This window comes from Phaseolus vulgaris, chromosome 7 (assembly GCF_000499845.2).
Source record: "Phaseolus vulgaris cultivar G19833 chromosome 7, P. vulgaris v2.0, whole genome shotgun sequence".
NCBI lineage: Eukaryota > Viridiplantae > Streptophyta > Magnoliopsida > Fabales > Fabaceae > Phaseolus > Phaseolus vulgaris.
The window spans coordinates 6191454-6208624 of NC_023753.2; the positions used below are offsets into that span (position 1 = coordinate 6191454).

General features: G+C 24.8%; 2 pseudogenes; one reads left to right on the top strand and one right to left on the bottom strand.

Moving 5' to 3' along the window:
* Positions 1-7894: 7894 nt before the first annotated feature.
* On the bottom strand, positions 7895-8499 carry LOC137828340 (putative syntaxin-131; annotated as a pseudogene).
* On the top strand, positions 8484-9170 carry LOC137828030 (syntaxin-132-like; annotated as a pseudogene).
* Positions 9171-17171: the final 8001 nt, after the last annotated feature.

Consider the following 17171-nt stretch of genomic DNA (forward strand, 5'->3'; position numbering starts at 1 on the left):
TATGTATTGAGGTGATATTTTATATATTAATATTCAGTTCTTGATTGATTATTGGTATTGTTGTTTTACTTTTAATTTTCTGTGACAAATTGAGAATCTTAAATCTGACCGGGAGGTATTTTTAGGGTTCGGACCTAAACAACAATACTTAACATATTTGAGTGCTAGGAATAGACTTGAAATGTTAATTGCTATTAAACGTCATTGTTCTTATAATTATGCGAGAGATCGATAGTTAGGGGACATTCTTAAGGATTTTATATGTGAGGAATCGATATAAATGATTTTTATACGGGCATCAATTTCAATCAAAGAACTTGATATTGACATGATAATCAAAATACGAGAGAGATGAAACTAATCCTTATTTTTCCAATTGAAACAACTAATTATTTGTTTGTTTTCTTATTGATCAGTCCCAACACAATTAATTCAAAACTCTTTTAATTGTTCTGTTTTTATATTTAGCGATTATTATAATTCACTGTTCCTTCTGGGATCGATATTCGTCCTTAGGGACAATTATTACTTTTGACAAACGCGGTGCACTTGCCGTAAAAAGTCATCAGTTCTCTATATCTCCATGATTGTTTTTGGCGATCTCAATCACGATAATGCATGAATGTCTCCATTGATTGTGTTTCTATTTTTTTCATATTCACTTTGTATGATGAATTTTGTCCTTTTTTTTTGTGTGTATTTTTGTGTTTCTACTATTCACTTGATTTTGTAAAAATTACTAAAAATAAGTAAAAGTTGATTTTTGACCCAATTTTTGTTGTAGTAACTTCTTTTAATGTATATTTGATAGTATATTCCTCCATTTATTACAATTTTTTTTTTAAGTACATTTTAGCCAATTTTCCAAATTTAAGACATTTAGCTTACATATCTATTCTTATTAAGAAAATTTTAAAAAAAAATTGCGGTGTTTCCTTATACCAAATAGAAATTTATTAAACCTTTACATTTCAGATATTTTCTACTTCCATGTTCAAAAAAATTATTTTGTGATTATGTCATTTTGCATATTGTTGTCATTTGTGTTTGATGTAGGTAGAATAAACACTACAAAAAAATCATTAAATAGAAACTAATTTTAGAGACTAAAATAATTAGTCACTATATTTATTAAATTAGAGACCATTTTATAAACTAAAAAAATATTGGTATTAAAGTAGTTTCTATTAATAATAAAAAATTATAAAGTAGTTTCTAAATTGATATCTAATATTTAGCTACTAACTACTTATGTTATAAATTAGTCTATATTAGTCTTTTAGAGACTAATTTAGAATCTAAAATATTAATAGCTAAAACTTTGGTAGTTAATTTAGATACAAATTTAGAAACTATTTTATAATATTTTTATTAATAATAGAAACTACTTTAGATATCAATATTTTTTTAGTCTCTAAATTAATATCTAATTTAGTCAATATAATAACTAAGTATTTTTTGTCTCTAAATTTAATTACTATTTAATATTGTAGTGAAAGTCATTGCAATTGGTATTATTTTTTTTTTTTATTTCGAGTTTTGGTTTTAAGCCAAAACTAATTAATTTAAAAAAAAATGTAAAAAATTTACGTTGCATATTTTGTTCGACATAAATTTATGTATTTTGCTTCTACATTGGACATACAACAAATGTAAATGGTCTTAAATATCATAAGTAAAAGGTCTCTTTTGTACAAGTGAATCAAAATGGCATGTTTTAAGGATAGTGAACACTCATTTTAGAGGGACAAGTTGACAAGTTTAACGGACTATGATAAAGATTTAGGGAGAAACAACAAAAATAAAAGCATATTTTACAATAAATCTCAAGTTTGTGACAAGGCTAGTCACACGACTCTAACATGTTATTATAAATAAAATTTTCATTATCAAGACATTGTTCCATCCAATACTCCATCTTCATGACATGAGAGTCACAATACGTCATTTGATTCACAATCTAACATTAAGATAAAATGTCATATATAATGGTGACATAAAGATGAAAATGACTTATGGTGAATCTCCTTTTATAAGAAATATATGTAAATCTTTTCCGCCTTTTACTTTGTCTCACCTCTTTTTATGAACAAATTACTATAAAATCACCAAGAATTATTTACTGTTTCACAATTTCCTAAAGAAAACAATATTTTATTTGACTTATTTTTCCTAATAGGTGTTGTATCAAATCTCATAAACCAATGAACTACTTCTCAAGGACATGGTCTTTATGTTGTTGATGATATCTCTCTCCTTACTCTTATAAATCTTTTTATACTTCCATGAAAAATTGTAACTTTGTTTATAATTGTAACAAAAATACTTCTAGTACTAATAATTATCAAAATTTAATTTGTACAAGTTCGTGTAAATTTTTAAATTATTCAATATGTTATCCATGTCTAATGATTTTGTTCAAAAGAATTTTCTACTTTCAGCATATGTAAGGTATGTAATTATAAAAAAACAAACAATTTACCTTTTTTCCTTGTATGATAATATTTATAACCATTATAGTCAGTTTTTTCTTATACATGGGAACCTTCTCCTATCCCTTCATTCAATGGCATAAAAAAGGTATTACATGCATATTCCAAATATACCTAAATAATTTAATATAACACAAGTCTCAGACTCTTTCATGTTTTATACAATTTAAGAAATTAGTTATAAATTAAATTGATTTAAAAATAACATGCTTATAGACTAATGACAGTAAATAATTTAATTTTTTTTATGGTTTTTTCAAAGATCACGAGATCGTTCATAGATTCAATGGTTTATATATTCATGAAAAAAAGTAGGTCTTTGGAAGAAAACATAAATAGATCTTTCAATACTGGCTAATGCTTTTATACCTCTGGAATTTTGGAGAAAGACCTTTGTTGTTTATATCATAAACCAATTGTCTTCTCCAACTCTAGGATTTTCATCTCATATAGAAACTTATTTTTCATCTTTGATGCCTTTTAAACTCAAGTAATTTTTCATTTATTATTCTTAATACAATCCCTTTCCTAGCCCATGTATTGATGCATAAGCTTTCAGAAAAATGTGATTTGAAGGTCTTTGATAGTCTAACATTAAACCAATCAAAGAACCTTAAAATAAGTGATTTCAAAACCACATCCTTCACATCACAACTCAAAGCTCAAAGGAACATACTCAAAAACTAAACCTAAATGTATATATAATTGGATATATGGATAACGTTTTGCACCTTCATCATAATTGCACACATAAATAGCTAGAAAAGTTAGGAATGAGTCATATTACAAAACACTATTGCAAATGCGTTCATATTTGAAATAGACTTTTTTATGCAAACATTGATTCGAAAAAAAAAATATTAACTTGATTTCTTTAATCAAATAGTCTAATATTAGAATCTTCATAATGGTAATTTAAACAAAATTCATAATGTTAATTTAAACATGAAATAAATTTTGTTAAAGGAAAAATTATGTAATTTTATTGTAGCACAAAAAGTAAACTTCTTCATGCATACAAATTAAAGAAATTAATTGAATGTCTACATACTAAATTAAAATATAATTACCTATGAGTAGAAAACATAGGTATTTGTAAATAAAATATGAAATAACATAATAAACTAAACTTTTATATTTATTTTAGTTAATATCCTTGAATATTTTTTTTTTCTTGTATCAATTACAATCACTGTGAAATCAAATCATCGCAAAAAAAAAAGTGAGTTATTTAATATAAATCAATATACAATATAATATACTCATCATAAAATTAAACAATCACTTTGACCAAACATAAAAAAATAGAAAAATAGAGTCTAACATAGAAACATCTTTTAGAATACTCATATTAAACATGATTTGTTTGATATTAACAATTAACTCATTCAAAATACTTTAGTTCTATAAATTTCAGCTCCATAAGTCATGAAATTCATTACACAAAATTGTACACCAATGACATATTCCAATGCAATCAATAACTCTCTTTTGACTTCTCACAAAATAATATTTTAATTTATACGATTTCGACAATTATTGAAGTAAAAATATCTCTTTTCAATAATAGATTTTGTGCTTAATAATTTAAATAAATGACGATTATAGTATCATATAATCTCGGATACATGATTTCAAATTATTCAGATCAATATATAATTCATCATTTATCTTAAGAAAATATTAATGTTGATAATTTAACATATATGCATGAGCATTTAAAATAAATTTATAATCATACATGTATATTAAGCATGTATATATGAACAAGGTGTAATTAATGAGCATGATAAAATTTATTGAAAGAATTGTAATTTTATAAGTCCTTATTATTGCTTTAAGGTTAAAAATTATTGGACAAATTCTAATTCACTAAACGTATAAGAATTTACTAAGCAAATTAAGACTGAGAGTAAGGTTAGTCTAATAACACAATTCAATCTTAAAGTTCCTCAAACATGCTAATCACTTTAAAACCCTTGTGTCACGTCTCTACTCTCATCTCAATTTTTTTTTTTTCAAAACTTAACATGCTTATATCACTATCTAAATCAATTTTTTCAATTCAATACTCATATAGACCAACAAACTTAACAATTTGTTTATCTTTAAACTAAACATTTGCTCCACTTTAAAAAATATCGTAACACACTAACACAATTTTATAATCATAATAGGTTTGTTATTTTAAATAAATTATTAAAATAACCTTACACAAAATTTACTTGTAGTCCAACAGTCACTGTTAAAACTAATTAAGAGTATCATTTTTATTAATTGATCAAACCAGTAAGGAGCTCAAACACAAGCAAAATAAGGAATTGAGAAATTTCTTCGAATAAAAAAACAATTATTTTAAACTAAATGTGACCTAATACTGATATTTTAAGCATGATACAACACCTTGAATTACTCATCCTTTGTTTATATGTTCAAATGCAATAATGTGTTAAAAAAGATTAAGGTTATCTAACTAAATGAAGAAATACAAATCTAAGTCATACATACTTAAATACGACTACATATAAGTGTGTTAGTTATATTAAAGTTTAAACTTAGTGTATAAAACTCAAGCAATAATTTTATAGAAAATAGCAAAATATATTATTTCATTAATTCTTATATTTCTTAGCGTTTTTATTAAAATTAAACAAAGAAAAAGACAAAAGAACATATATGCAAATCCATAGTAAATTAGTATGAAAAGTGAGGAGAAAATGAAGTAAAAGAGGTTAATGAACACCTTTAGATAATTTATAAACGAGAACTTAAAATGTTGTTTTAAAAAAGTGAAGTCCTCTTTTTGAGTTGTGCAAAGATAGTAAGAAAGATATAAAGTTTTGGGGGGTTGAGAAGTCAAAATAATCTTTAAGAAGGTTATTCTCTAAGCAGAAGCAACCTGAAAGGAAAGAAACACACAGAAATTGAATATCTTAGAGGAATCCTTAAATGTATCCAAAAGAGTGAAGAAAGAAAAAAGTGAATATGCCAAAAAGAGATGGTTTTGAACCAAAACTTATGAAACAATCAATGTAGAAACCCAAAAGTCATAATAAACCCATAATATGACAATCATCAATTTTGGTTGGTGCCTTCTCAATTCTCATCATCCCTCAATCACAAAAACTACACACTTTTTTACTTTTACTACATAGTTTTGTCTATGAAAATGAAGGAAGCTGATCACCACCTTTCTAGTCACAACTTATAATAATTAATCTCTTTTAGCTCAAAAGCCTTTTGAAATGTTCTTTCAAACACACATTTTTTCCTTCGAAATATTCTTCGAAATGTTAAGAAACTGAAAATTTCAAACCTTTTCTTTATTTTTTATGTTTCAGAAATTATTTTTAAAAATGTTAAAAAATAAGATGTATTTTGGATAGTAGCTTTTGAAATGTTAATGTATTCTAGAAATCACATTTGGGGATGAAAATATGAAAATGAAAGATTTTCTCAATACATTTCAAAATGTAAAGAGAGTGTTTCGAAAAGTACATTCTACAAAAAAAATCTCTTTTTACATTTTGAATTGTAATTTTAAGAGAAAACTTTATATATTTTTTATAAAAAAAATGGAAATAAAAGAAGGAAAATGTAAAAGTGAAAATGTCATTTTAAATAAAAGAAACAAAGGAAGTGTAATTAGAGAAACTTGGAAATGTAAATAGTAGGAGGCCGTGATGTAGCACTCAAAGCCCAAATTTAAGCAGGCCCGAAATCTAGAAGGCCCAAATTCATAACTGAGACTTTTGACTCTTCTTAAAAATACTTGTTATCTACATAATACAGATAGTTTTGATCGCAGATAATCTTTAGATCCACTAATTATTTAAAAAAATTCATTTATAAGCTTCGCAATGATTAAGATATTAGTACTCAGTATTTTTTTATAGTGTCTGTCATAACTTATTGAATGAACTATTTTTGACAAATTAAAATTAAAATTTGATATCATATTGAGTATAATGATTAATATTTTGATAAGATAATTATTATGAAATGATTCATTATCTTAAATGCATTATATTTTTTATTAATTGGAAACAAGAGATGGTTGATTAAAGTATCAATAATATTGGTGGTGTATGTCATAACTTTTTGAATGAACTATTTTTGACAAATTAAAAATTAAAAGTTGATATCATATTCAGTACAATAATAAATATTAATATTTTGATAAGATAATTGATTATGAAATGATTCATTATCTTAAATCTTAAATACATCATATTTTTCATTAATCGGAAACCAAGACTAGTTGATTAAAGTATCAATTTAACTATTGGTGTACTTAAACTTATTAAGAAGTGGATTTTAAGTATAACTCAACCTCATGCAATCTGCTAATGAGATGAGGTTTGTATCTACTTATATAAAATGAAATGTTCTCATTTCTAGTCGATGTGGGATCTCCAACACATCCCTCACGCACAGAGTGACAGCTTGTGCTTGGGACAATATATTATGGGTGGTCCGATAACCGATAACGACACGATAGCGGGTGACTTGATAAACCCACCAAACACTCGCTAGAATAGGCTTTAAATGACTCTGATACCATATTAAGAAGTGGGCATTAAGCCTAACTCAACCTCATAAAAATGGCTTTAAAAAAAATTGTGTAAGTTATGCAATCATGCACAGAAAAGAAAGTGGGAAGTAAAGTGAGTATGTGAGTTTTATGCATAATGAAGATATTCAAATCCAATAGGGATTAAAGACGGCTTCTTAAATCAATTTGAAAACTATTCTAACATACATTTTCATAAAATATTATTTGGTTTCCAATTTTTTACCTAATATCTTTAAAATATTTTAAAAATTTGAAAATTTAAAATTTTTGAAAATTTGAAAATTTGAAATTTTTTGAAATTTAAAATTTTGAGAATTTAAACATTTTAATTTTTTTTGAAATTTTAAAAATTGAAGTGTTTCGAAAAGGTTTTAGGGTTTGAAAATTTGAACAATTTAAAATTAATATTTTTATTAAAAAAAAATTAAATTTTATATTTAAATTTTTTGACAAAATAGGAAATGACGCAATGTCCATAATAATGAAATAAAATCAAATATTTATATAAGGATAAAATAGGAAAAAATTGAGAAAGTTAAAGAGGGAAATCCTATTTATATATATAGGTGTAGATGAGAAGTAACAAGATTGCAACACATCCATTTTCTAGAGTTCTTTTGATGTTTCTTGGTCGTTATGAGGGCTTTGTTACCTTGTTGCACGTGATTGATTGCTACGGTATTTTTTATTTTATTTTTTTTTGCTTTCTTTTGTGTTTGTCCAATGTTCCTTCTTTCAAGTAATATGAAAGTGAAAGAATGTTTTTACAACATGACAAAGCAAAATAATGGATCGGGGTAAAAAAATCATGGTGTAAGTTATGCGATTATGCACAGTTTTTGTTAACCCATGGTTTGATGACAGAGAGAACAATGATTATAATAAAGATGAGAAGTATCAAGATTGCAACACACATCTATTTTCTAGAGTTCTTTTGACGTTTCTGGGCCGTTATGAGGGTTTTGTTACCTTGCTGCACGTGATCGACTGCACTTGAAACCTGTGTTTCGATGTTATCAAGCATGTCTCCTTGTGCATCCACTAACACCGTAATATCAAGAAATATTTGTTGTAGCTCAAGAAGCTTTCTCTCAACATCTCTAACTGCTTCATGACGCTCTTGTATTTCAGCCAAGGCGTCCATTATTTGGCCTCACCCTTGTCTCTGAACTTCCTTTTGAAAAATATGTTCACTATCTCAAGTTTCAATTAATCTGTCAATAGTCTCCTCATCAGCTCTTGTGCCAGTAACGGTAAAAACTCATCTCTCAACAAACTCACAATACTCTTGATGGATGACCTCTTTTAGGGTCTGAAATTCTGCCATTTTATCTTTTAGTTTCTTTTTTAAAGAAATGGTTGTTGCTCTTCTTGAGCAGTCAACACCTGATCCTTTTCCACATCCAGACTTCTGCATGTTTGCCAAATTCTTTTTGTACAATTATTCAATTTTTATGTTATATGTAGTTTCATAAAGACCAGAATTGAAGAATTGTACAAATAGAATTTCACAAACATGCAAAAGTCTGGATGTGGAAAAGGATCAGGTGTTGACCGCTCAAGAAGAGCAACAACCATTTCTTTAAAAAAGAAACTAAAAGATAAAATGGCATAATTTCAGACCCTAAGAGAGGTAATCCATTAAGAGTATCACGAGGTTGTTGAGAGATGAGTTTTTACAGTTACTGGCACAAGAGCTGATGAGGAGACAATTGATAGATTAATTGAAACTTGAGATAGTGAACATATTTTCCAAAAGGCAGTTCAGGGACAAGGGCGAAGCCAGATAATGGACGCCTTGGCTGAAATACAAGAGCGTCATGAAGCAGTTAGAGATGTTGAGAGAAAGCTTCTTGAGCTACAACAGATATTTCTTAATATTGCGGTGTTAGTGAATGCACAAGGAGACATGCTTGATAATATCGAAACACAGGTTTCAAGTGCAGTCAATCACGTGCAGCAAGGTAACAAAGGCCTCATAACGGCCAAGAAACATCAAAAGAACTCTAGAAAATAGATGTGTGATCTTGATACTTCTCATCTTTATTATAATCATTGTTCTCTCTGTCATCAAACCATGGGTTAACAAAAACTGTGCATAATTGCATAACTTACACCATGATTTTTTTACCCTGATCCATTTTTTTGCTTTGTCATGTTGTAAAAACATTCTTTCACTTTCATATTACTTGAAATAAGAAACATTGGACAAACATAAAAAGAAAAAAAAGGTAACAAGGTAACAATACCGTAGCAATCGATCAAGTGCAACAAGGTAACAAAGCCCTTATAACGACCAAGAAACATCAAAAGAACTCTAGAAAATGGATGTGTGTTGTAATCTTGTTACTTCTCATATATACCTATATATAAAGAGAATTTCCCTCTTTAACTTCCTCAATTTTTTTCCTATTTTATCCTTATATAAATATTTGATTTTATTTCATCATTATGGACATTGCGTCATTTCCTATTTTGTCAAAAAAAAAATTAAAAAATTTAATTTTAAATTTTTCAAATTTTCAAACCCTAAAACCTTTTCGAAACACTTCAAATTTTGAAAAATTTTCAATTTTTAATTTTTTATTTTAAAATTCTCAAAATTTTAAATTTCAAATTTTAAATTTTCAAATTTTTAAAGATATTAGGTAAAAAATTGTAAACAAAATTTTTATTTGAAGTATTTTATGAAAATGTATGTAAGAATAGTTTTCAAATTGATTTAAGAAGTCGTTTTTAATCCCTATTGGATTTGAATATCTTCATTATGCCTAAAATTCACATACTCACTCTACTTCCCACTTTCTTTTCTCTACCCTACTTTTCATTTTCTTTTTTCTTTCATTTCCTTTTTTATGTAAAAGCATACTTTCATTCTCACTTCTCTTTTTATGTTTGGATTAATCTTTGTGAAACCCTAATCGAAATTATAATGGAATTATGAAATTATGAAATTATAATGGAAGCTTGTGACTAGATGGAGGGGAAGGACTTAACAAAAGGAGTTGTGAGCACTATCACAACAATCGGTAATTCTCTTTATGTGCATTTCAATTTGTAAAACACTAATTTGACATTGAAATTGTGATTAAAACATGTGACTATAGGTACAAGTAGGACTCAACCAGAGGAGACAGAGGGTAAGTGATGAAAGTCCTTTATTATAAGACGTTTTCTGAAAACAATTTTATGGATTTAAATAAAATCATACAGGACAGTGACTAAAATATATTTTCATTTCCTCATGTTTTACGAAAAAGTTACGTTCAATCTGATATACTTATTCACAATCTTCAAACAAAGAGCAAGACATTGAAACTCAAGGCACTATTTCTCGTGCGTGTTCCTATCATTGTCATGCTTACCCCCAAGCGCAAGGTTCTAATGCAAAGGAACATTGTTAAGAGTGGTGTGTAATCTGGATTCGGTGTGTGCTGCATCATCGAAAAAAAGTTGCATGCGCTTCTACATCCACGGAAGAATGTAGGTAAAGATTGGTAGTTTTTTTTGTGAATAGAAAAAAAAATGGTTTGTTTTGGGATTTGATAGTGAGGGTTAAGAATAAGGAGGTGGTGGTGATGGAGGATATGGAGGGGAAGTGGTTGACGGTGGTGGTAAAGGATAAGAACAATTTAACTAAGTCTCTCTACAGGTCCAAGACAAAGAAAAAAGAAGCATATTTTAATATATTTTATTCTTTTATATATAATATTTTTCATTATTAATGTTGATTAAATTGATGATGAATTTTTGGTTTATTGCTTAATGATGTCACGTGTATTGTAATGATAAAAAGAAAAAAATGTGGATATATATGCTAGTATATACATTTATATATATATATATACATTTATATATATATATATATATATATATTAAAATTTGAAAATATCAGAATTAAATTATATAAATTTGAAAATAAATATTTATATTTCATTTAAATCTTTTTATGTCCAACCACCTTTGAGATTTAATGAATTTTGTCCCTCCTCGTTAGGAGACCTCGTGTATTTCCTATTTTTTTAAGCATGAAAAATCTAGAAAATAAATTATTATAATTATATAAAACTAATTGAAACAAAACACGATTTTCTAAGCATATAATTTTAAAAATAATTTATGTTTTAACTTCATGGCTATTACACGGTTAAATTTATTGTATCTTCCAGTATTATCTATTTTTGCTGTAAAAGAAAAATATTTTTAACTAGTAAAATTTATTTATTTTCTTAAATTGTTTAATAAAATACTCATCCAAATATGATGTTATATAATTAGAGATTGTGATTGGTCTGGTATTGCCAAACTCTCACCAGCACCTTGAGACACTATATTTCTAAAAGGTGAAAGTTGAATAAACTTAAAAGGGAAAAATATTATAAAAAGACTTGAAGACAGAAATAGATTCATATACATAATCATATATTAATTATATTTCATTGCTTTTCTATAATAAAATCACTGTATGTATAGTAATTATTTGTGTCTAATGTTGGGCATAAAATATCTATAAAAAAAATGAATTAATGTATGAATAGAAATAATTAATGTATATGTATTTAGTTGGATTATGCAAATAAATTAAAAAGTGGTGTGGGCTCATGAACTACATTATATACTGTACTAGTTTCTTAATTATATAACACCTGTGAAATTAAAGCTATTTAATCATCATATATCTATCATTTAACCCCATTAATTAATCATCAAAAACCCCATTATACATCCTCTTCTTCGAACTTTAATTCCTTATTGTCTCACTTATGTCCAATGTGGAAAGTCATAATAATTTTATAGTTTTACAATCTACTTCTGCAAATATCTATTTAAAAAATGCACTTAATATAATGCAATAGAATTAACTAACTAAAATTCTCATTCCTTAACTAACTTTTTAATTATCAATTTGTAAAGATTGGCTTGATGGAAAATTTGTGCAAAGTAAAAAAGAAAAAAACTCAAATGTTTCTTATGGAATATTGATCGTATGAGTTTTTGTTTTCGAAGTTAAATAACTTGAATATATTATTGGAATAAAATAAACATTTAAGTCAAAATGGATGTTTTTGCGTAAATAGATAAAATTAAATAAACTCGTTAAATACATGCTTAATAAAAAAGATGCAGTTTTTTGTTTTGATTTTTATGTTCTCTGGAGATTGCCTTTTTCGTACTTGGCCAGAAAATACCTTAATTCACATGAAAAATTTCATGGAAATGATTTTCACGGTTTTCTAAGATCTCTCTTTTTTCACATTTTTTTAAGAAAAAAAAAATCAGTTTTTCGAAAAATTGTGATAATGTTTTCTAATTCTTTAATTGTGAAAATAAATAAAAATTAAAAACTTTTTTTAAGTATTTATTAAAAATAAAACTTTTTTTTTCTCAAAACGTATAACTACTTTTTTAATTTTTTTTTTGTGATCTTTTACTGTACGTAGTTACATTTACAGGAACTTAAATATATTGAAGGAGAATAATTTACTTTAGATTGATCGTAATATAATATTAAATTTAGTTCAGGTTGAATTTGATTTATTTTAGTTTGGATTGAGTCAATTTATTTAATTTAAAAATAGAAGTAAATAAATTTATGTAAAAGGAAAAAGGAAAATGTTATAACGTTTTTTCAGTCCATGCACGAGATTCAGTTTTACTTACAGATCTAGATAAAATATAAAATATTTGTTAAATAGTCAAGGATTTTGATTATTTTTAATTAGTAGTTTAAAACATTTTGTATGAAAAATGTGATAATTTTCAGTCTAGTAATAAAAAAAATATATATCTAACTAGTTCTACGTATTTTTTTATACGAACTTAAAGTTTTTTAAAACATTTTTAATATATGAGTACAACTTATAGAAATACAAATATTTATAATATAAATTTTAAACTATATTTTAAAGTTCTTCAAATCTTTTGATACCGAATGATCACTGTCATCGCAGTTCAGACATAAAAAAATAAAAATAAAAATAAAATAGTGATAATAAAATTTTATAATATACATAATTAAATAAAAAAATCAAATTAAATAATAATTTTTCAATTATTCAATTTTTTTTTGAAATTCCAACATAAAACTAGCTAAGAAAGAAAACTTCTATGCATACACGGATACTTTAGTAGCCGGTTGAAACAAAATTAATAGAACTTTCTTAATTTAATTCTCTATAAAAAAAATTGAAAAATAAGTATCAGTATATATGTAGATTGTTTTATATATATATATATATATATAATAATTTTTTAAGAAAAATAAGTTTATAATAGTTATACTTTAATCATTTACTTAATTATTTTTGTCTTGTTATGATTACTTTTTTTCAACTGTATCCAGGTTTCCGTTATAACTGCCACACAAAATTAATAAATATTAAATATCCAAAATTACAATTAAACACAGAATTAATGAATATTAAGCATCCAAAATTAATAAATATTAAATATCCAAAATTACAATTAAACACAAAATTGATGAACATTAAATATCCAAAAATTACAATTAAACACAAAATTAATAAATATTAAATATCCAAAATTACAATTTAATTCAGAGTGAAAAATACATTAATGATTTTAACTTGATTTATTTAAAGAGATGATTGATATCACTCCCATCATTCACTTTAATACATATTAAATAAAAAGTTTGATACATTATTAAATACTACAATAAAATTATTAAATATCCAAATAATTAATATTAAACTTATTAAAAAAATTATTAAATACAAATTAATTTCAAAAACCAAAATAAATAATTACTATTTGACTAAATTAAAAATTATTCTATAAACTAAAAAAATTATTGGTATCTAAAACAATTTTTATAATTAATATAAATTTATAAAGTAGTTTTTAAATTTATATATTAGCTACAAAGTTTTTAAGCTAATTATTCCTTTATATTCTAAATTAGTTTTTATTAATATTTTAGATATTAATTTAAAATTTAAAATATTAGTAGATAAAATTTTGCTAGTTAATTTAAATACCAATAAAATAATTTTATAAACTTTTATTAATAATAGAACTCACTTGATATATAATTTTTTAGTCTCTAAAATAATATTTAATTTAGTCGAGACTAATTATTTTTTATATCTAAATTTAGTTGTTATTAATATTTTTTTATCGTAATTAATTAAGTTAGATACTATTCTATAAAGAACTATTAATATCTAAAATAATTTTTATTACCAATACAAATTTATAAAGTTATTTCTAAATTAGTATCTAACATCAATTACCAATATTTTAGTTATTAACTACTTTAAATTTGGAATTAGTCTTTTCTTAAATTAATAACTAATTTATAATATAAAATAATTAATAACAAAATTTTAATAACTAATGTAAATATTGATTTAAAAATTATTTTATAAAGTTTTAATAATAATATAAATTATTTTAGATATCAATAATTTTTAAATTATAAAATAATATCTAACTTAATAATATAATGATTAATTATTTTTTAAAAAATTAATTAATATTTAATTTATAAAATAATGATTAATTAATTTTTATTTTTAAATTAATTAATATTTAATTATCTTCTCGTAATAAATCGAGTATGTAATACTTTATTAAAAATATTTTTATTGATTTAGAGTATATAATAAAAACATTTTTATATTATTAGAGAATAAAAAAACCCTTATAGTTCTAGTGCACTCAATTACTTTTTCACACATTTGTATCCTTTTCCCATTAGTTAAAAGATATTAGAAAGAAATGGTATTTTGATATTTACGTTGAAGACATGCTGGCGTGAAGAAAAGTAATTGAGATAAATGCAAATGAAAAATAAAAATAAATACAGTCTGAATTTTTTTAATGCCGTGATTGTCTAAAATTGTATTTTACGCAACTACAAAAATAAGCTAACAGTAGCCCATTCTCCTTTTCACATTCCTTTTAATTATTTACTTTTATACATATCACGTGAAGATTTGATAAATAAAAAAGTCTTTACATATATAACATTACTACATACTGAATCTTCAAAATCAATATCATTAATTCCATTTTCAATAATTTAAATATTTTTTTTTAAGGTTATGAACTATGTAAAAAAGCTAAAGAGACAAATCCAATCCAAGAATGGATAAAAGGTTAGATTTGCTGTGACACAAAATCCAAACCCTTTAAGAGAACAAAATACCCCACTATACTATATAAAAGCAAAATAATAAGAGTAGAATCCAAGAATAGTAATAGTAATATTAATGTGGAAAAGCTTAATGTAAAAAAGATGGAAATATGAATAATAAGTAGTTATTCTTTTTTAAGATGATCTCTTGTATAATTTTTTAGCATTATAACTCTTTTACTTAATTAGATATAATGAAATTAAATAATGTTTTTATAAAGAATTAAAAAACATCTATACATGATGAGGCATAATTTATATCTAAAAGATATGACTCATGATAAAGATAACTATTTTTTATAAAAAAAATATGTAATTTTTCAATATGATCAGTTTTCACATAAATCTTTCATTAATTGAAGAAATGGTTTTTAATGTATTCTCCTTTTGTGTGTGTTAATTATAGATCACCGTTATATTAACTTTTTTTATAGGATTCTTTAAATTTCTTGATTAATACTATTTTAGTCATCACAATATACTAACTAACATTTGTATGAATTTTTTACCTTTATTCTTTTTTTTTACTTAACATTGTTCATATATGATGAATATTGGATGTCAATATTTTAAAAGATGAATGTAACGGAGTTCTTAGCTAGATGTATAGCACTCTAATTATTATATTCCACCACATAATCATCTTAATTGGTATTATATCACAACTTATTTGGGATATTCTTGTTGATAAAAATATATTTATAAAGTTTAAATTACGAATAAACAAATTCACCTACAAAAGTAATATCATAACAACTTTCACCAATTTTCCTTGAATTCCTTTGTATTCATTTTACAACGTCGTAATGCTCTTTTGGCAATTACCTCACTCACAACTCCTACAATACAAACAATGTTTGACATGTTACAAATCATTTCATACATTAAACTACCTGTAATAGATGAATAAGACATGTTACTCATTTTTTTTCTTCTTGTTTTTTTGGATATTGAGACTTGCTTAGTTTGAAATGTTCAAATAAGGGAAACCACACAATCGCATATTAATTTTTTTCATAATTTTCTTAATGTAGTTTTTTTGAGATATTCATAACATTCTTCTATAATGATTTTTAACAATCTATATTCTAAGAATCCTCTTCAGTGCACCTAGATTCTTCATGGTAAAAGTCTTTCTTTTAGAGAAACTATTTTGTTTTGTCAATGTATAATCATCGTACAATAGAGGTACGATGAAATCACCATTTTTCATATTTATTCTCACTCACACAACAATATGTGAAGTATTTTTGAATTTGTGTTGGATTATGAAGATATCAAAATTTAATTTTACTAATGTCTTAGCTTGTTTGAGAGTGTAAAGATTTTTCTTCGTGAGACATACAAAGTGTTCTTTGCAAGGTTCTTAAAAATATTTTGGTTGCTCTAAATATATTTTCTCATATATGTTTTGGTGTAGGAAAGCAATTTTAACATAAATTTATTTAATATTAAAGTCTAGTTTAGTAGTCAAGCCAACAATTGCCCTAATTCATGTCTTTCTTCTAATTGCAATCATTCATGATAATTCATGTTTTTTATTTAGAACTGGGGTTGTTCTATTGAGTCTTAGGCTTAATCATCCATATGTTTTTGCAATGTTTTTCTTCCTTTTAACATTTGCACCAAATTGTAAGTTTGATTTTTGAGATTGTCTGTTCATTTGAGAAGTGCCCTTTTATGATTTTCTAATTTATGTGGATCATCTTAATTTAGATTCTTTATCTATGTAAATATTATTTAACGCTTGATCCTCAATTGTTTGATTGTCTAATAAGTGGTTCATTTATCTCTTCATATTCTATCATTTGATAAAGTTACTCAATTTGATCAAGTTATTATGCCCACTGTTCCATTTAAAATTTTTCTTCCCCTGAATTAATAAAACTTTGACCAATCCACATCCAAACTTGATTTTCAAATTTTATATATTATATTTTTT